This window comes from Lissotriton helveticus, chromosome 4_1 (genome assembly GCF_964261635.1).
Source record: "Lissotriton helveticus chromosome 4_1, aLisHel1.1, whole genome shotgun sequence".
NCBI lineage: Eukaryota > Metazoa > Chordata > Amphibia > Caudata > Salamandridae > Lissotriton > Lissotriton helveticus.
This window is the reverse complement of record NC_136063.1, coordinates 1288359011-1288381650: the sequence shown is the minus strand read 5'-3', so window position 1 is coordinate 1288381650 and position 22640 is coordinate 1288359011. Positions and strand designations below refer to the sequence as shown.

Here is a 22640-nt window from a genome sequence, read left to right as displayed (position 1 = left end):
GGGTTGTCTTTCCTGGCACTTAATCACCGAAAGGAAAAATGGTCCGCGGTCCATCATAATATTTCTCACAGGGGTGTGAGGTGTGTTGTGATCCTTCGCACATTTTGCACCACGACGCAATTTTAGTCCTGTACCACGTTTTGCACTGTTAGTTAACTATGCCCACCAGTTCTCCATAAATCATATAACTGCATCTTTCTTACAGGACGTCGTGGCCTCTGTTTTCTTTTCCACGTTGGCCGCGGGTTTCTCCCGGAGCACCTTTCTTTAGTACATTCCTTGGTTTTGTTATCAAGAGTCTGAAACGGGGGTGAGCATAATGATGGCATTGTGGCTCGGATAATGGAAGACGGCGGCGCATTCAGACTCCGCTCATTCCCAGATCATCCCACACTTGCTGCAAGCCGCGCGTCATGCACATTTTGTGCGTGCACCGCCCGCTGCTTTGTGGGCACCGAGCGAGGAGCCCTGCCCAGCTTGTGGGCTGCATAGCAAGCGGGTACATTTTAATTAAGAATGTTTAGAAAGCCCCGAGCTCAGCTGCATTTCACAGTGACCCGTCAGATGTAGGGAGGGGAATGCAGTCTGTTTTTTTTCTGAGACCTGCTACGGTTTTGTGTTTTTTGTCAGCATGCACTTGTGGGGGAGCTACAGTAAAACAGCACTGCCAGTTTACTGCCATGTCTGCTTGCAGCGTCGTGGGTGTTTTTTGTTTTCATATTTCTTCCAGCTCGTCCTTGCATTCCTGGCAGCCGTGGTCCGTCTGCCTCGATAGGGTGGTTTTATCTCTCGTATTCACTGTGTTTGTCGGGCACCCTCCCAGCATGTTAGATGTTTTTTCTTTTCTAGTGCAGATGTTCTATTTTATTATTGACCAAGGATCTAGAAGACCAGTGTCGCTCGTAGCTGGGGGCCATGTTTTACAAAGTGAGTGGTGTGTTAGAAAGCGAATATGATTTTTGGATTCTTTTCAAATCGGGCATATATAACAAAGCTTGTTTTTTTGTTTAAAAAATCTCCCTATGTTGTAACAAAAATTAGTTTCCCCTGTGTTCATATTAATCATGGAAAGCACATATTCGACCGGAGTGAAACTTCAAAACGTAGTTTTTCCTCTAAACCATTTATAGGTACTTATCAGGACGTAGTCATCCGACTAATACACCTGCACTATTGAAACACAACCGTGGTAAAATGTCAGACTAAATCCAATAAGTGGAAACTGGATGGTGCGAAGGATTGAAACTGCTCTAGAGGAATGTAACTCTTTGAAAGGTCAGATCAGTGATTTAAAAGACAAGATAAGGTCAAATAGCGCATTGGCAAACGCAAAGGCTGACTAGACAGTCTGAATAAAACCATTGAAGAATCCCAATGTGTAACTGGGCAAAACATTGATAAGAAACACAAAGATTAAGCCCGGTTTAACATAGAGCAGGGATACTCTTATCTGAAACTGGATTATACTGAAATATCAAATTCCTTTGTTCAGTGGTTGAACAACCAGGGTTAAGATTTGCATTTTGCTGGTAACCATAGCACCCTCGAGATTCACTATTTGGACTTGTGGATTAAACACTGCAATGGCACTCTCTATACCACACTATACAGAAAATCGACTAACACAACTAGTTACTGGGAACTAATAGCCATCACCCTTGGGCATTGAAAGAGAATTGGCCATTCAGCAGTTTTGGAGACTACACAGAAGTTGCCTCTGCAAGGAAGACTTCTTTAGGAAAACCGAATTCCTCAAAAGCAACTCCTGGATAAGGGTTACCCTAAGAATTTATTTGCAGAGCGATCAAGAGAGCATGGTTTTGCCCTAGAGAGTCTCCTCTCTCCTAGACAGAGAGGAACAGGGCAATCGAGTTGTGATGGTTAGCACATTTTCTCAAGCTAGTAATGATGTAAAGATCATCTGTGTGCGAGGCAGCGCCACTATTAGCCTTTAGAAGGAACAAGAACATAAGGGATTTTGTTGTTACGGCACATAAGAAAATTTGTGACCGAAATGATATGAGATCTCTCTAGGGCATTCCAGATTTGTGGGTCACTATAGATTGTTGCGGTTGTATTGTTTTTTAAATTTACTTCAGACACCAAGGCTGGTGACAAATGACAGAAAATGTTACTTGTGTACATTTTCTAACTGTAACACACGAGATGTCATCTATGTAGTTAAATGGGCTTGCATTAAAGTGAATGTGAGGCAAACTACCCAGATAGTAAAGCAGTGAATCTCACAGCACCAAAGTCGTATTAGGTGCAGACAGAAGGCGCTCCATTGGTGAGACACTTTATCGAACTAAATCACACAGAAGATGACATTGTCAGCGAGTCGAAATTGTGACACTAGACAGCCAATGAGGTGATATCTTAACCTTGATAGATTCTAAGGAATGTAAATGGATGCATGTTTTGGATAGTACATCTAGTGGCTTAAATGACATTGATGCTATAAAAAGGTTTTTCGTCATGTTGCATTAAAAAGGAACGGTGTCTGTGATACATGCATAATCATTTGTAATTGTGATGCAGCTATTTGACTGCGTTAATGGCTCCTCATGAAAATTGTATATTATTATTTGTTTAAAGCCCAATAATTCAACCTTCCATATTGTATTCCTGTAGTGGTGTCGGTAGGTTTTGGCATTTGTACTCTACAACACTTGACATGGACAAATAGTTGTTGTGAATATTGACAACGGTGAGTTTGAGGTGCATTAATTGTTATTTGTTCTTTGGCAACCACCATTACAGGGGCATGTCTTTATTCCACATGGTCACAGTCAACATTGGGGTTTGGAGGTTTTGTTTCATGCCCGGTACTCTGCGAGACATAACGAATATGGTAGACCCGGAGTTAGCGGTCTAGACTGCCGCAGGGCACCAGGGTAGATAACTGATTAACATCTGTCCAGTCTTCATTTGAGAGCATGCGGTTATAACGAGATTAGTCAGTTAACTTCTTCCGTGCTCATGACGAGCTCAGCTTGTCATGAGGCACGGTGGCCGTGTGCTCATTACGAGCTGAGCTCGTTATTTCACGCGTGTCGCTCACACGCGGGGCTAATTCCCCCCACGGTGCTGAGCGTTCCATTAAACGGGTGTGGTCATGGCGAGCTCAGCTCGTCATGAGAACAGTGCCACCGTGCAGCGTGACTAACAGAGCTCGTCACAAGCATGGTGGTGCTGCTCGCGCTCCCCCAGCGCCGCGGGGGAATTAGCCCTGCGGCGAAGGGGTTAAGAGAACAGATTGTCCCTGGTTGTCCTAAGTGAAATTGACCAGATGAGTAGTTTGGTCTTTAGCCTCAAGCACTGTTTGTATTTACAAGTCTTTAATATTATCATTTGTAGAGCACATGCAATGCGGCATGCAGAACTTGTTTATTGGGAGACTTGCATAGTTTATAATGACATTTTGGAGTCCTGCAGAATTCATATAAGGACTAAGACTTGTTTTTCTTTAAATTCTGCCACTGGTATTAAAGTACTGCGATGGACATCCCAGTGTCACAGGTGTATGATACACTATATAACGTAGCACATCTGTGGCTGTGTCAGATTTACCTTATCACCAAGGTCGCTGTTTGTTGAGCCTACTCGACCAGGATAGTGGATTAGCGATCTGGGATCACTTGCAGAAATGTAGACTATTATCAGGGTGACCAATCCGGGCCTTTTTTTCTATTTTTTAGATACTGTTGTCTATGTGGAAGTATTAACGGTATAGATTGATTTGATCATGGGACATTCAGAATGAGTAGATGGTGTACATCATTTTTCAGACTTACCTTTTCAGTACAGTGTGTTGAGTAACTGGCTACTGCTGACTTCTTTCCCACTGATTGGCCTAAATCTGACATTTTACTTGCGTTGTTTCTGCACAAGCCACCTCCAAGTGCCCAGAACTAGAATGTGCGCCCCTTGGCGGGTCAGAACTACCAGCAGTTGAATTCGGGGGCTGCAGATGAGGACTTAACAGGAGGCAAGCACACACAAGCCCTTAGAGAAGCTTGGCAAGCAGGATGTAGAAAGCAAAGTCCACTCATTTCACTGCCCAATACAGAAGCAGCAAGCAGCAGGCCAACACAGCAAAGCACACAGCAAAGTGGTAGTCCCTCCTGACAGCTTCTCCAGCTTTTCTTCATGGGAGAATGTCCTCTTAGTCCGGAAGTGTTCTGAAGTTATGTTGTCAAAGTTCCAGTACTTAATGGCAGTTTCTGTCCTTGAAGTAGAGAAACTTCAAAGAAAAGTTTATGTAGTGCACAAGACCCTGCCTTTCCCTAACCTGGCTTCAGACAGACTAGGGGGAGTTGGAGACAGCTTTGTGTGAGAACAGGCACAGCCGTATTCAGGTGTCTGACCAATGCTCCCACCACTGTAGCTCAGGAAGACCCATCAGCCTGGTGGTGGGGCATCAGGATATGCAGGGCACACCTCTGCTCCCTTTGTGTGACCGTCTGGAGTGAATGCCCAAACAGCCCAACTGTCACCCTCCCTCAGACGTGGATTCCACAGGCAGGCAGAGGCACAGAATGGCAAAACTAAAAGTGCCCACTTTCTAAAAGTGTCATTTTCAAAAACACAATCTAAAAAAACAACTTCAATAAAAGATGCATTTTTAAATTGTGATTTCAGGTACCCAAACTTCAAATATCTATCTCTTCACAATTGGAAGTTACACTTGTAAGAGGTTACAAGGCAACTCCAATTATAACCTATGGGAGAGATCTTCCTTGCACTAGTGAAAAAAGAAATCGGCAGTATTTCACTATGAGGACATGTAAAATACACCGATACATGTCCTACCTTTCAAAACACTGCACCCTGCCCACTGGGCTACCTTGGGCTTTCCTTAGCGGTGCCTTATATGTAGCAAAAGAGAACGTTTAGGCCTGACAAGTGGCTACATTTGTCAGGTCGACATGGCAGTTCAAAACTGCACACAAAGATACTAGTGTGGCAGGTCTGAGATATGGTTGCAGGGCTACTCAGGTGTGCGGCACCATAAGTGCTGCAGGCCCACTAGTAGCATTTGAATTGCAGTCCCTGGGAACACACAGTGCACTTTTAGGGTATTACCAGTAAACCAAATATGTCAGTCATGGATAACCAGTCACAATTTACACAGGGAGCACTTACACTTTAGCACTGATCAGAAGTGGTAAAGTATCCAGCACACGGTCAAAAACAGGAGGTCAGAGCAAAAAAAGACAGGCAGAAAACTTGCCAAAGATGCCAGATCCAATATCTCCCAATTGGTTGGTATGGACTCACGATTTAAGAGACTGATCATTCAGTTGGATGCCCTTCTCATCTGATTTTCGCTTATTATTTTACAACCATTTGGGCTTTGAACAGTGTCTTGCATGCTATATGTTGTAGATACCACTGTAGGAGCACTGCATCATCTGCATTGTATTCAGTTATATCACCATGTATTATATTATACTGCACAATGATTGTTGTAAAACAAACACGACCTACATCCAGAATTTTCTTTTGTACAATTTAGTTGAAACGGATCTTAATTTCGAATTTGTTTTTGGATTCCTTTTAAATTGAGGTGAGGTCTCCTAATGCAAACGAGTCCCTTGTGGCTACTTGTTTGTAAGATATACTTTGTCCCCTTGTCCCGAAGGCATACATGGGTGTCCTTGTCTGATATATACATTGCTTTTGGACACAGACAGGGACATCTCTGCGTGGTGTGACTTGTAGGTTTTTGCCATCCATCTGTAAACTTTCGTGCCTAGTCTGAGGAGCTCTTCCATATTACTACTTCGAATTTCATGTTAGAGGCTATGGTGGCAGAAAGCATTCATCTAGGTAAACTGGCAATTTGCCCCACAACAGGCATGGGGACGAATTGTTCTAGGGTCAAAGCCAGCCAGTCTCGGGCTTCACTTCCATGGCCCGTGTAAGCAGGTGGGCAGATACCGATGCCTTCCATCCAGGCATTGAAGGCTTATCCTAAAGAGGCAGAGTAAATGCTGCAAGCCAGCACATGTCATGCAAATTATGTTAAGACTGGATAAACAGAACAGGCATTTTAAAGGACAATGCACGTACTTCTGCAATCACTTTACAAGCAAGGGCGGTAACATAAATGTGCACATAAACGTAAGATTACATATCTAGGACATGACTGATCCACTAAAGATCCATCTTCGATCAACTATGGTTAAGTCTGTCCTCTTCCATTTTACACAGCGTTCAAATCGAAGTCTGTGTCTGCGCTTTATGAAATCATTTTTTTTTTAAATTCCAAGATTAAGCAAAGAATGTGCTTTCCACATCTCTGATTAGGCATTCGAGACTATAAAATGTAAATGGGTACTGAAAACTCAGTGCCTAGCCTTGTATTCTTGAGACCAAAAAAGGGCCTCTAACCACATGTTGTTGTGTTTTGTTGTTGTGTTTTGTTGTTGGTTTTTTTGTCTCTGAATTTGTAAGCAGAAAAAGGCCTAAATAGCGTTTCCATTGCAACTCCACTTTATTTTGGATTGTAGTAGTGTATGTTAGAGTCCCAGGGTTTGGGCGAGGATGAGTGACTACAAATTAAGCCCATCTCCATGTTTGTTTCCATGATTAGGTGACCTTACTTGCTCCTAAAGTTATCACAGCTCTTGGAAGCGCAAGACATATGTTTGGTGCATTTACTCTGTTGCTTCGGGTGATGGGACCCTGGTCTGTGTTCCAGGGTGCGCCCAACTCCTATAGTGTCAATGGACGCCTGTACTTTTAACAAAACACTTTCAAAACTCGGCATTTTGTGGCATTCACTTGATGGTATATTATAATTTATATTCTTGAAAGATGTATAAATTATGTTCATAAAAATAGTTTGTGGATAAGCAATTGTACTTTATAGCAAACTATCTGCAGTTGCTTTATTTTGTATTTTATAGCAATAGCGTACCATTGCTTTATGCTCCCCATTAAAATAGTACTTTAAGGTACATTGTGTTCTGAAATGTTTTTTGGTTCAGTAGTGATCTCATCAGGCGTCCTTTAAACTATTTAAGTTCCTCTTAATCTTGTAATAAACCCACTTCTATACACTGTATTTAACGAGGTCATTGTAGCATAGGTTTTTTAAATTACACATTGCACTGTGTTTTTTAGTTAAAGCCAAATGTACATTTGTATTCTGCTTCGGTTTTAATGCTTCAGAGTTAAAATAAGAACCGAGTTTCTTAACACCATTTACAAGAGCAGTCAGGCAGTTCAGTTTGTCATGAGTGCACATTTGTTAGTGTTGACCATTTTTGCTTTAACGAGTTCTCTGACCATGTTTTCCCTGCTCTGTTGTAACAAATACCTTGAGTATAACCAATTTTCCACCGCAGCCTCCTTAAAGTGTAGTTTACCTATACCCAGCAACTGAAGAAGCATGGGCATTTATTTCCATTTAAGAGAAGACAGTAGGTCACGTTTGGACAGGTGTTTTGTTCTGTACTGGAGGTATCAAATCGAAGACCATCTTGCGGAGGAGGGTAATGATGCCTGTGTTTAATACAAAAGATTAATTTACAGACTCGAGCTTGCCCTGTAGCTTTATCTACCCAACCACTGCACGCTAGGCTCCTGAGAGATGAAATCTAAGCCTTGTGGCATACTGAAAGTGAAGTTGTATAGTTGAGTAGAGAAAGACCATCTTCGGGTTAAGCTTTGCCTCCACTAGATTTCTCCCATCAATTTATGTAAGGGGACCTGCACACTTAAATGTCAGTCCTACAGAATTAGCGGAATAATGTACCTCGGATGGAGCTTCCAAACTCAGACAACCTCTGTTTCCAGTCGACTATTTTATTTAGAAAGGCATTTTTTTTTTGTCAGTCTATAGTACTGGTTATCCGCAAACTATGGGAAAATAATGGTAACTGTGTCACGATGTTGAGGAGAAATCTTGGCTGGTGTCAAAATTTTGCAGGAGAGTGCTCGAGATCTAGTGGAGAGATCAGTAGAATGATGCAATAAGGCCCTAATCCTTTTCTCAAGTGGAAATTAGATTTCTTTGTTGCATGGTATTAATCCTTATTCTTCCAAGGGGAATAGCAGTCCTCTTGGACTAATGGGTAAGTGAGAGAGAAAAGCACGTCTTCCAGGATTGGCAGATTTCAACTCGCCATCCAAGGATGAGGGATATAGTCCCACTCTCCCTCTATGCCGTGATACTCATTCTTAGGTTCTGTAGGCAGTTTGGCTGGGTAATGGTCACTTGTATCCAGTTGTCTGTCTCAAGAATGAGCGATTGGAATTTATGGCATAATTTTGTTGCTGCGGTACCAAATTTTGACACACAATTAACATGTCACAGGTGCCAACATTTCAGAATGGACTCCACAACAATAAAATGATCCACTAGCAAGGTTATGGTACTTTTCAATAAGGCATTATATATTCCTTTGGTCAGTTAATTTGTATTGTGATCTGCTTTTGAAAGGGTAAGGCTTGAGCAATCTTTCACGATGGAGGACTGCACAAATTCTGTTAAACTGTCCCCTTAACCAGTTTGGAAACTGACCAGTGCCTGTAGAGCTCTCAGGATTTACTTTGGGTGAATATGGGCTACACTGGTATAGCATTTTAGGAGCTAATTGAATCCAGTCAATAGGGAGCTTTAATCTCAAAACAACCTAGCATGCATCATCTTGGAACCTTTCTGTCCATGTATACCACAGGAAAAGGGAGCGGTGTCTGTTTCTTGTCCTTCCAGTCATAGTCCGCCTTTTGTTTTTGGCGACTTTCCCTCCTAAAGAGATCTATATTTAGCCAGGTTGTATCTATACGATAGCGGATATTCTCTTCTTGGCGGGAGGGAGGGGAAGGGAGGGACTACTGGGAACTGTGATAATGGTGAGAAGAAAGCCAACCTCTTCTAGTAGAGTACTTGTTTTTTATGGAAAATGGAGTATAAATGAAGAGGCACTTTAAAGGAATAGCAGACTGGGGGGGGGGGAGGCGGGGAGGCACACGTGCCCATTAAAATAACTTTTTTTACAGAATAAACACGCTAACCGCTCTTTTTATTCAACAACTAAAGGATTCATTTATGTCGTATTCGTGATAAAATGTTTATTCAAAATTAATTTTGGACAGCTGCTTCCTACTCGATCTTTCGCAGGGCTCTCAAGACCCAGCTTTTTTCACGCGCTTTCTCACAATAGGCGGCCTCCCTTTCTGCCTTTTCCGGTATGTCGGACCTCGGCGCCAAGAAACCGTTCGGTATACGAGCGCTTTATAAATGTTTTAACTTCAACTTCATTAAAAAAATGACATTTCGTTCCACTGCCTGGAACCTCCTGTATAAGCAAAACCAATTGGCGTTGCTCATGCTTGTTAAAATATAAGGCGCAAAAAGCTGCTTTTCCTTTTTAGGAACACCTACTCTACGACTCAAGTTAATAAGCAGAGGGCGCACAACCTGAAGAAGGAAGAAAACCTGAGAGAACCATGTCGACTGTGCATCGTTCTTTACAAATGCTGACAGTGAACTTTTCTTGGCAAATATTTCACTTTCCCCTGCACAGAATTCCTAAAAAATAAACATTACCAACTATTTAAAAGTGCCTCAGTCTGCAAATGTGGCTTTTAACAACTGCAGCTCAACGTTTACGTTACTTGCAGTAATTCTGTGCAGTGTGTCTAGAGGAAATTTGAATTCCAACTGCTGTGTGCACGAGTAAAGCTGACCAGGCCCGGACTGGCCGTTGCGGGCACCGGGCAATTCCCCGGTCGGCCGCAAGGGTGAGGGCCGTTTTTGTGCCCCTGGGGGCCGTTTTTGTGACAGGGCCGTTTTTGCAGCAAAGCTGCAAAATCGGCCCTGTAACAAATTCGGCGGAAAAGCGGCCCTGGTAAAGAGCTTGGTGGCATCCCCCCTCCCCCAGGGGGAGGAGGGGGGGCCGGCCGAGCACTTTGCCAGGGCCGGTTTTGGTTCCCAGTCCGGCCCTGAAGCTGACACTGGTGCTATCCGTTGCGTACTTTGTGTGAGGATCTCACTGCTGAGTCCTTTGCTGCACACGTATGCATACATATATCGTTTACTGCCTCTTGCAATGCTGTGTTTATACTGTGTGTCGGAGATGGGGGGGTGCTTGCGCTGGTGTTGGTATACTATACCTGCTCATTGTAGATAAAGCTTGCCCTTATGCCTTCTGTCCAGTGCGGTGAGTGAAGTGTGCGTCGCAGTTGCCAGCAATGCACGTGTTCACGATTATGGGCTCCTGCCAGCTGCTTCATGTGCTGTACATGTGTGTGAGAAGTGAACACTGCTGCCATCTAATTTTTCCGGTTATGCCTGGAAACGCAGCGCCAATGGTACCCAAATGTTCTTGATGGTACATAAAGGACCATGTTCTAGTGCGTTACCTGGTTGGCGTCGCTCAGGAGCCCCTATGACATCAGAAGTTTTTATGGTCACATTTTGTTTGGCGTTTGATGGAGTGGAGGAGTGAGGGTGGGATTGCATCACAACGTGCGCTGCAGAGTTTGGATTATCTCCAAGGGTTGGCAGAACTGGCAAGTTTCACTCCGGAATTCCATGGAGTTACAAAAAAACTGCAAGCAGCGGGAGTTTGCCACATCGCACTGCTAGCGCTGATTTATTTTTTTTAATCCGTGCAAATGGCACAAAGCAGCGCCAGAGGACATTGCTTCTTTCTGCCTCTCAGTTTAGATTTTCTACTCGAGCTGCAGCTTTCTCAATGCGAATGGTCCGGGCCTGCTGCGACCGCCCTTGTTGAGAAATCTTGCCAGGAGGTGTTCTAGCACCCAAAAATCATGCTAGGGGCAAAGTTCTCGCGCACGGCTCCCATTGTTAAGTTAAAAGTCTGCCGCGCCAAGTATGGCAGAGGTTTGCTCGAGCGCCATGTTCCAAGTGGAACCCTGAGTGGGAAAAAACGGCGAACTCTGTTGCGGAGGGAATTGTCACCCACCCCTAGTTTTAGGGCTCGGCTGAACGCGCGGAAGCGCGTCCCCGCCGAGAACTTATTGTGGCCGTGTCTCCTGTCAAGGAGACATTCCTGGCCGCGCGCATCGCCTTGGAGGTGATTCGAAACGAGCACGCGCACGCGAACGCGCTCGCTGCATTCACAGGGCTCGGCTGATCGCGCGGAAGGAACGGGGACTGTAATGCTTGTCATTATTGTTATTAAGAGTTCGATACGAAGAGGAGGCAGAAGCAGACGGCCATTACTCCTTCACAGGCCGCGGCTTTGTTTTAAAAGGGACAGAATGACAATGCAGTATATTCTGTTTTGACAAAGATTATTGATTGAAGCCCCCACACAATAGTGCAAGGCTACTTAAAAGTCACCTGGAGAAAAATGAGTTTACACTCGAGCAGAGCAGGCTTTTCTGTCATGAAGGCATAATGATGTGTTTGCTCTTCCCAGCACTGCGTGGTCTGTATATTTTACAAACACCACAACAGAGATAGATAGAAGCGCCGGCATGCTGGGGAAATTTGTTATTTCGGAAATGGGAGAGGAAAAGTGCTTTGTGTCTGAGATTCCCATGCCGATAGAGAGGCTAAGTATTAAAGCGGCGCAGGGATGCCTCGCCGTGCCCCAGGGGGCTCTCGTTCTGAGGCGAGTGCAGACTGGAGTCTGGGGAGGGTGACCGCAAACAACGACCACAAGACATTTACAGCAGGTCTGTCAGAGAAAGGTCGCAGGGTTTTGGATTCACAATGTTTTCAGTCACAGCCGAGCACTTGGTGAAGCCACTTTCACCCGACAGGGGGCGCTAAAGACCGCTCAAGTCGTGCAGTCCATTTGTGCTACTAACACAAGAACAGGGGGAACTAAAATGTTTATGTTCCTGATGCTAATCACAGGAGGATAGAGAGTATGCCATGCAGCACAGGCACACATATTTGCTATAGCATCATTGCTCCATTTCCCGCCAATTTGCTGTTGGATATACTTTTAGACACTACGGCAGATGGGACTTCTTTTTGTTGCACCAACTCCTCCGTTATTAGTGTTTAACAATTTCTTCCAGTAAGGTGGTCGCCTCCACCATCGTAGTGAGTGCAGAGCAGTGAGTGCAGAGCAGTGAGTGCAGAGCAGTGAGTGCACATCATCAGAGCTGTATGAATAATAACTATCAGCCCCGTGCGTGAGGTGCATCATCCACATTGCTCAGGTCACCCAAATTCCTGCACTCTCTACCACACTGCTTTCAAGAACAGCATACTCTTGCACACACACTCACTGCTCACCAATTCATTTGCTAAACATTTTATGCAACGCATTGTCCTACACAATGCCAATAACTCAAACTTTAATGCTGCGAGCCCTATTGCATTGTAAATGCTTGTTTTTTTCTGTTTTTGGTGGGTATTTAGTAGGTATATTTTGGGAAAGATTTGGGGTTCACAATGGGCTTAGTATAGGGTGTTTAGAATGTGCACCGTATGTGATCTTACCCTCTCCGTATATCTTAACGGCTGGTCGTATATCTTAAAGGCTGGTATGCTAGTGCTGTACATTTGTAATTGCACATTCTTACAATTTGTATGCGCTTTTAAACTTTGAGTACCTATTTGATTGCTGCAGTATCAATAGGTCACAAGTGGAGTAAGAACAGGTCTCCAAAGATGCAGTGTGTTGGAGTATGCATTCCACTCCCTCAAGGGTGTAAAAAGAGAGCTCTGAAACGGCGCTTGTACAAGTTTTGCCTCTTTGCTGAGACTCCCATCAAGCAGCATTATTTTATTCAAAGTATGCATGTTTTTCGTAGAACTGCCGTTTCTGTACTCCTAAAAGTATGCTCTCAAGGCTGAATGGGATTGGGAGCTTGTCACACTTCCCAGCTGTGCTTCCCATGCGTGTCCCGTAGGTTAACAGAGGACCAGGCCATGAATAACTCGTATAACTATACACAAAGCATATTAAAATCTAGACTATAAACATCTGACCCACGGGCTTTGTCAGCACTTGTTAGTGTATTTTAGCACCCGGACGCGTCCACGTGCAGTTTTTTTCTGTTTAACATTCACCTATAGGGGATATCTCGGTCTGAGGGAGTATGCACAGTTACTAATGAGTCACTGTTCCCTTGCTGCCTGAAGAGATACGCTCCTCGGTGGAAGTAATTCCGTCTTTGAAGTGCTTTCCAGAGCTGTCAGTTAACGCTCCGCAGTTCCCATAGGAAACAATAATGCCCGGTGAGCATTGCTGGAAAAAAAGAGGCCCAGATGAACCGTTCTACATGAGTCTGGCAGTCGGCCTCTCTGAGGAATTCAGTTTGTTTATATAATCTTATCTGGCTAACCATTGGTATTTTGGTCTGGCATACAGGCCCTATGGGAAGCAGCTGTCCAAGCACTGGGAGTGGTGCTTCAGAGGGCCCTTATTTCTGTGTTCATGTGAATTTAAAGACGCACCGCGCCACGCTTCTTCGGGTTCAAAGCTCTCTTGTCCAACGTGACTTTGTACCCAGCCCGCGCCTGCTTTTCAAAATGATTGCTGGATGAATGCTGCGCGCGCCTTGACAAACCCTGCTCCACTATTGTAATGACTCTTGCGATTTGCTGTGGTTCGTTTCCTCAAAAATCTATCTAGGTGTAACTGAAAAGCTGACAGGAGGATTCCTTTCTGTGTGTGCATAGGGTTTGCAACTTCAGTGGTTCAAGAGTTTTTTGTACGCGTTTGTATTTGGATGAACCGTGCAGGCACCTTAGATTTCATGAAATAAAGCACACTGCTAATTTCTATATTAAGTTACAGTATATCTGGCCGTGTGGGGCCGGGGTAAAAAACACAGCAGTTTTAATTTTTGGGAGCTTTGTTTAGTATTTGATCGTGTAGGTTTAAAAGCATGCGCAGAAAAAAATTCACTGGCATTTTCTGATACTTAATAAACAGAATCGAGGCAGCCTGCGAATAGGCAAAACGCCAGATTTTAAACGGCTATGTCTGCTGTGCCGATTCCAAGAAATCTAGACTCGTTTTCTGAAAGGGCTCGTTTTCTGTAGCCGTAGCCAACATAATTGTATTGATCCGTGCAATCAGGGAGCCTTCCTTCTCTCCCCTGCAATCCCATGGCTACGTGTGCCATCAGCCACGATGCAGGGCCAGGCACCCATTTTCACCCAATGGAACCTAATCTCCCTTGGCGTCCCAAGAGCCTGGAATTTTAGCGCCAATCCGGCAGATGTAAACTGTAATGTAATGTAAATTGATACTTGTATAGCGCACTACTCACCCGCAAGGGTCTCAAGGCGCTTGTACGAATACCGCTGTGGAACCCATCCTTGCTCGCTGCACCATCAGGATTCAAGCAAGCCGGGCCGAAGACGGCTGTAATGCCAGAAACCGGTCCCCGGAAGCTTGTTTCCTTTCCAGTAAAGAATTGGCTTGGTAGTTTGGTCTGCCCTGTTCCCATGATGCACTGGGCCAGGGTCAGACTAATTTGCATGTAGCCAGGTTCTGAGCTGGGATGGTGCAGTGAGCTAAAAAACGGTGATGGATCAAGCCCTGATCTTTTGACTGGGTAGGAGTGTTCTGCTTAATTCAGATACTCTGTCCATCACCACCCCCTTTATGAATCATTGTGGAACCCATCCTGGCTTGCCTGGTGAGGTGTCCACTCCTGGGCACCCCCAAGGTGGAGGTCAGGCATCCTTAGCGTTGTGTGGGCCGTTGTGGAGATTAATCAAGCTATTGCCCAGAGTTGCAGAGTGGGACTCCATGATTGGAATAGGCACCGAGGCGAGAATTATCAGGTCCGTGGAATTTTGAGCCTAAGACCCACCGAGGCGGTGAATTAAACCCTGGTCCCGGGCTAGACCTCTGCATCAGGGTCTGCCGCTCTAACCATTGAGCCACACTTCTCCAGCATGTGTGAACCATGTGTCTCTGCCCCCCAACCCCCAAAAGAAGCAGTACATTGCTCAGCACTTTACAAGCTGTCACTCTCAGAACATCACATAACATTCTCTATTAGAAGTACAGACCCTTTAAATCATGGCACCAAATGGGTAGGACATCTTTCCTCACACTCGCCTGGCAGCGGTTGTCATATAGTTGGATTACGGCATCATCTGTGAACACTGTATACCAGCATCTAATATTTTGAGGTCGGAAGTTTTGGGGATTGCAGTATATGCCACTTTGAAGGCATAGATATTGGAGGCTTTCTCCACCATTACAACGCTAGAATCCAGTGCCACTTACCAGACGTATCTACATAGAAATATGGAGACTGACTTCTCGACTGTGTGGTAGATACATTTACATTCCACATGGCTAGTATTATGTAGCTTTGGACAGTTTGATAAACTCCCCTCCCCCCACACACTCACCCTAAAATAAAGGGTGATCCCGATGACTGTGGATACAAATACCTCCGAAATGTGCTTTGATCTGATTGTACATCTCCCAGCCCGCAACACTATAACAGAGAATTTCTAGTCCTATTGTCACCGTTCATACCAGCAGTGAATGTGTTTCACTGGGAAGGTTATGTGTGAGATGAGAGCAGGACAGTAGTTTAGTGTGCATGAGGTGAGAATGGTCAGGTGTGGTGGAGTATATAGGGGGGTAGTCTTTGTATTAACGGACATGTCTTTTTATTGTCTGTTCTTTTGTTAATTGTTATCTTGTCAATTTGACATATTTGTATTACTATATATGTCACTAGGTGAAGCCATTACATGATAGTATCTCTGGTACATATAAGATTTCATAACATGTGTTTAATCATATAATTTGGTATCATCAAATGAAATATGAAAAAAAATCATTTTTGTATATGTGTGCTAATATGTTTTTATAAATAAATAGGAGACATATGAAAATATGTGAATCTATGGTCTAGTTTGTTCTGGTTAGCCCATGGAGCCCTAGTAGGCCCACATAGAAGCAATGCAGGTTGTTTGGGAGTTTCGGTAGGTATATATAATTGTACACATGGGTAGGGCCCTGCTCAGCGTACCCTGCACATACACAAAACGCACCTAAATGTGAGTCTAAGCCATGCTCGGGCCTAGCTCTTATTGTGTGAAGAAGATGGGACGACGTAGACAACCTAGGGTGATTCCCCACTCTGGTAGTCTTCCTTAGGATACCTTAAACCTAGTCAGTGCCAAGATATGGTCTTAATCCTTCTCGGGAGCACTGCCCCATGAACTCTGACAGCTCTGGCCTCTCAGTAGTCCGAGAACCCATGGTCCTAAAGGGGAGCGCTGCTTACTTTCACCTCTAACTCCCACCGTCCTCTTCAGCTTGATGGCGACAGAGGTACATTTTTCAGCCAAAGAGATGCAGCTGCTAAGGTCTGTGCGTGGGCACGTCAGAGGGGGGAGGAGTCATTGCCTTTTACTCCTGTAGCTGTCCTACGTCTAGTAGCCCTCTTATAGAATTGTGGCTCGTTGGAGGATTACAATTAAGGGCAGTCTATCACCAATCAGATCGACGCCAGTATCTCCACACACCTGTATACACATTCACTTATTACACATACTTTTACACACTCCGACCATCCCTCGTTCCCTCTTTATGTCTCAGTTTTTCTTCTCCCTCTCTCTTTTCAAACACTGGTATATCAACTGTTCAGAAAGAGCGTCTAAAGTAGGAAACTGCTTCAGTTTCGTTCTGAAGGTTGCAGGTGCTATACAAATGCAGATAACATTCTCTGGAGGTTGGTCCTGCAAGACAGATTTTTCTAACATGAATGCCACATAGGCTGAAGTACAGCAACGCATTTCCTTCGTGTTTTCTTGGTATTTTGTTAATGATTTGCACTTACAGATAACTGCCGTAGGATTGGTAGATCTGTGACTCAAGAACAAAGTGTTCATACTTATGTTTTCCACCCACAATCCAACCAAGATTGACTACTTGCCCTTTAAAAGGCACCACCCAACAAACACCACACTGATGTATAAAAGTGACTCTGTTTTTGAGAGTGAGTAGTGTTTCTGACAATTCTCCCTACCTAAACGACCTACTAATGTTATTTTAAGCAACAACAGTAAAGGGCAGTTCACTGGGTGTTTAGGTGTCCAGATTTGAACACTTTGAGCTTTGCCTGAGGACCAAACTAAACTGCTTAGACTTGAGTAGTCTGCGTAAACTGTATTCACCTTCTAATTTGAGAGAAGGTAACTTTTAAAGTCTGGTGCTGCAAAGGGTGAGTTACGGGCGTATTGCTTTGAGGCACCTCCTCCATGAAGTAATTAGTTCAGTGAAGAGTGGCCTACTTAAACAAGCATTTGCAATGCAATAGGTCTCGCATTTACTAGAGTTTAAGTTTTAATTGTAAATGACAATGCCTTTTATTGATCTGTTTTGATCGTTAAAACAAATAAAAGGTGTTGTCATTTACAATGCCAATAGCTCAAACTCTTGTAAATGCGAGACCTAGGCTGCTTGGAAAGTGAAAGCACGCATGGTGCGCTGAATGTTATAGGAAAGTATGTCATGCTTGCAGTTAGAGAAACTCTTTAAAGAAAATAGTGCTTACAGACTAAATAAGACATACCGTGTAACAACAGAAGTAAAAGGGCCAGTTCTCATGGAGGTTATCAATGAAGACATGGAGTACGAAGGCGGGACTAACCAGCCTATTAAGGAATCAGAAGCCAGCGTCTACAAAGGATAATGACACAAGTTAGTATCAAATATGAACGGAGAGTGGGTGGAGCTTCAAGTCCATACTCTAATACAGCATGCCTTGTAGAGACGCGCATGTGCTGGCCAGGCTCTATCTAAAAAAGAAGATCGCGATAGTTTCTGATATTCATACTGCTAGAACAGTTGACTGAAAGTGAGTGCTAGCTTAACTGATTTATATTGCTAGAATTTTTTTCTCTGGGAGCTCTTATTGGATCATGAATGTAGTTGCGTTCTGTAAGCAGTGGTCGTGTGATCTTATTGGCATGTACACCTATTCTTTGGTGTCAAATTGTTTTAATGTCTGAATATTCTCCTAGGATTCATACCGGCACCAAATATGCAAAAAATATTCTGTGCTGAAGGAAAATTTAAATTTGCACAAAATTATGTGCCAAATCATTTATTACAAATTCTTACTGTGGTGTGAAATTAAAAAAATGTTTAAGCTAAATGGCTTAGTTATTGAAAAACTGTGCATATATTTGAGAGAGAAATACTTATCTCTTGTCCTTGCTTCATTTAAACAATTAGTGGGCCTCATTCATGAAGATTATGCTATGACTTACTCATGTATATAGACACAAAGTAGGGGTGCATGGGGTGCTGCAGCACAAACACCGCCCCCAACACTACCCCGTCCCCCCAGTCCCTTCAAAAAAATGGTGCTGAAGTTTCAAAGGTGAATGAGCAATAAAGATGTCTTTGTGACAGTCTTGCTGGTGTGACAAGGGAGGCCGAAGGATTTTTTTCGAACACAATAAAATTGAAATGCCTATAAACGAACTGGAAATATTTCAAAATATATCAGCAATTAGGTAAGCACAAATGGAGCATTTAATATGTGTTTTATATTTAACAAATTCTTTGTACTAATGCTTTCCGGTAGACGTATAGGTAACCTGTGGTAATGACTGCTTCAGGATTTGCATTTTCATAGAAACAAATGGGCAGTGAACATTAATATTTTGTAATCGTTTATTAAAAATCTTGTAACAAACTAAAATGGGAGAATATTAGATCTCTTCCAGATATTTATTTCTGTATTTGTATTTCATTATATGTTCAGAAAGCTTACACTTTATGTTGAATTCCCTTGTGCAGAATGCCAGTCGTCTTGGATTTTCCTCACAGATCTATCTGTGCACTTCTAGGTTTCTTGGCCCCATCTCAAAATTGCTTTTTGGATTGCAGGAGCCTATTCAGAGATCTAAGCACCACTCCAAATTTCCAATAAAACAGCTTTGTCCTTTCAGAAATTTGTGCATACTCCTCAAGTGAAAGCCAAATTCTTTCATAACACTCACATAATTCATGATTTTTAAAGGGACAATGAATTATTACCCTTTTCTTCCTAATCAAAGCAGCTATATATTTCCAATTGGATAATGTCAGGCCTCGTTTGGGGGTTGTAGTGGGGTTCTATAGAAAGACTGGTACTACTAAATTCCAACTGTAGATGTTTAGGTCATGTCACTGATGTTCTGGGATCTGTCCTATTATGGCTGCAAACTGGGCCCGGCACAACCCTTTCCTCACTTGACCTTGATGGATGTGAGGGAGAGCAGCAACTGGCTTCTGGGGGAGGTAGTTTTAGAAGCATGTAAATATTTTTTCACTGACTTTTTAGGTCGAGCCTAGAGCAGGGCATGCGCTGCTTGCTCGAATTTAGTAAGGGGGATTTCAAAGTGCTACCGTGGCCTAAAGCTTGCGTGCATGTGCGCGTGAACGCGAGCAGCCGCCATCTGCCTTTCTTATCTCATTGTTTTACAGTTACGAGCCATCATGGCTCATTCATTAAGTGCATTCACGTGCAGCGCGCACCCACACAACTCCCTCCGCCTCTCTCTCTCCCCCGCTGCAGCCCCCTTCTTGTTAGCATGACTTGGGTGACTCTACTAAGGAACTTTTGCGCAATATTCAATAAAGGCTGAATTTTTGACATGTGTGCCGCGTTTTTGTTGACTGGCTGCCGAGATGACGTGTCCTGCCCTGAAGCTAGTTAGCGATTTGAGGGGCTGGGTCTGTTTCCCTTATGTTTTAATTTTTACCCTTTTTTCACTACCTTTCTTGTCTTGTCTTGGTGCTGGGAGAGTGTGGTGCAGCTGTGGTGGTTCCTGTTTGCAGCCGCAGGGTATTTAAACACCGTCCATCATCACCTCTTTGCTTGTTTTCGCTTTCCGGTTCTCGCCCCCAGAAGGAATTTGCCAACTTGTATTCACGCTGTTTCCTTCTTTCTATGCCCCGCTCTGTAATTGCTTGCTGGTATTTAATTCTGCGGCATCTGCACGGATTTCCTAGGAGTATCTGCCAGGCACTCTCTTCCGCCCTTTGCTGGACTTCCCACACAATATTCATGCTGGTGAGGTAACTGGGTTGTTCTTTTTCCCGTCTCTCGCCTTTCACAGAAAAGGTCCATTTTGCTGCTTATTTCCTTCGTTGTAGGTTTCTTGGGCGCTTTCACGAAGCTTGTAAAGGGATGCCTTATTTTTTATTAGTATAGGAGGAGCGGGCTTTTTTGCCATTCTGTTTCTTTTCCCACAATGAGAAGGTGGCACTCAATTAAAGGTGGACTTTCAAGGATTTATGCGTTTGCTGGGACTAAATCTTGTTTGCCTTGTCTACCCTAAATGGATTGAGTGGAACCTAGTTCACCCCAACTACCCTCTTTGGACTGAGTTTGCAGATTTAAAGGGGTAAGCAACACGAACAACTCTGCCTTTGTGGACTATTCCTTGGTTGTGTGTGAATGGTGTTCTCTTTAGTACCTACTATTCATAACTCTTCTTTTCTCCTTTTTCAAAAGCTGTCGGTGCTTAAACCTGTGATCCATCGTCAGCCAGACAGGTAGTCCACACCTCTTTTGTAGATCTCACCTATGCAGAGCGCATGCGCTTCATAGGAGGACCTTTAGCTGTTGCTCTGCTGTTTTTTTGGAAGCACACACTCGTGCTTGTGGCGGCATCCAGCTTGGGGGTGGGGGGGGGAGAGCAGGGGCGCGCCACAAGCACAAGTGTGTGCTTCCAAAAACAGCAGACCGCACGCATCACTGCCCTTTCTCATGCATTACTTTTCCGCATTAGTCAGTGAACCCGGAACCGAAGCCTTTTGTGCTCTTTCCCCAGTACTTCCCTTCTTTATTTCACGGTCATGTTAGCAACCTCCAGACATCAGCTAGTAATCTTTCACACGTGTAACAGTGGCATGAAGTCTCCCAAAAATAAATAAGCGAGCACTTTCCGCACTCTAGCAACGACCCTGAACTTCATTAGAGAACATGCGGGTAGGCTCTTACCTATAATTCCAGTGACAATTCAGAAGCGTGCACGTAGGTTTCAATTACTCAGCTGTTACTGTCGCCCACTATAATAAATGTAGTGATGTCATTAGACACCAATTCGAATCCTTAAACAGCTTTTATGTTTTTGAAGTAAATATTTAAGCTGTCACATTTTATTTCGCGATTGCAACATATTTTCAATTGCTTCAGAGTAACATTTGAAGAAGTTTTTCTATGAGCAAGAAATTTCAGCATTACCTTTCACATTTTGAAGAAATTGCCCTTTATGTGAAGGGTTATCCGATAACTTTTTGTCAGAGGAACCAGACACAGCTCCGAGAATGGGAAGAAGGTGGCCAATCATACTGAGCCACGTAGTGTCAAGGAAAGGTGACGTCTAGCATAGGCTTTGTAGCGGAAGTGTGCCCTTCCAGAACAAAATGCTCTGCTTATAAGTAGTTTACTACTTTTTTGCCGTGTTGATTGCTTTTTCATGGCAGCCCATGACTGAGTGATAACCAAAGCAGGAACAGAAGGTAACCAGCATTGGTATAGCCAATAGGTCTCGCCTTTGGCACCTTATAAGTGTTTAGCCATGCAACACTTGCTGTTGCACCAAGGATATTGTGCTGCATAACTAAACTCTTGTAAGGTCCCAAAGGCGAGACCAATGCTTGTTTTCAAGCTAACCATAATGCCCATGTTGCCGATTCTAACTAAAATTTTGACAATTATTTTAATATATCACTGTAGTGAAGCAACTTTCCCCTCTCTTTAGCGTACATAATGAATCTGTAGTCTCCTTTGTTTTTGAAAGCCAAGTTTGAGAAGCTATGGCTGCAATAAAAAATCTTTGCTGGCCCCCAACCTGATTTCTATATGGACGTCGGTTAAATCGGCCCGTCTCTAGGCTTTTCTTTGAATGACAATTATCAGGCAGGTATTGGTATTCTGGTGTAGAAATGCTTAAAAAGCTTTTATCATATGTTCCTACCAAAATTGTGCAAGGGATCACAGAGTCTTATCCAGCCTCTTACTACATAAAAGGAGGAGTTGGTACACCCATTAAGAAACTCTGGAACCATTTTGAGCTGGGCATATTTCTACTTGAACCAAAAACGAAAAACATTGTGGTGTTATTTAATGGCAGACATCTCCTCCGTTAATCGACTAAACCAGTCGTGTTAGCAATGAGATGCTGTTTAACTCCACCTATTGCATGAGAGGAACTACACCTATTGCATGAGAGGAACTACTAAGATAGTTCGAAATATGTCTTGATTATTTTATGGGCCAGCTACCATTTTGCAAAAGGCTACCGCCACCAGATGGCCACAGCAAGGCTCCTGGGGAAAGAACATCCAATGTGCAAAAACAATTTGAGAGCTGTTGTCTTTTTTTTTTGGGGGGGGGGGGGGTCAGAGAGATGCCTGGTTGGTCGAAAAACATTGTAATGTGAAACATAAACCCGGTCTCCCTTTGCATGTTTTTCCATGGTTGCTTATTAGAATTTTTTAAAGAATGATACTTAAAAGTACCTATACCAAAATTGTTAAAATTGCCTCGGTTTGGTATGGAATGAATTTTATTTTCCGCTTTGAGAAAATAAATGGACAGATATGCTGTTTCGAAGACACCAAGCTAGCAGTCATTTGCAACCTGTAGTTTTATTTTACTCAATGGATATCTTGGTTGTCCGTAATAGTTTTATTCTAATTTAATGTTAA

General features: G+C 43.5%; 1 protein-coding gene across 1 annotated transcript in view; it reads left to right on the top strand.

Moving 5' to 3' along the window:
• The window catches only part of PARD6G (par-6 family cell polarity regulator gamma), a 238777-nt gene that overhangs the window by 213242 nt on the left and 2895 nt on the right, over positions 1-22640 (top strand). The window lies entirely within an intron of this gene.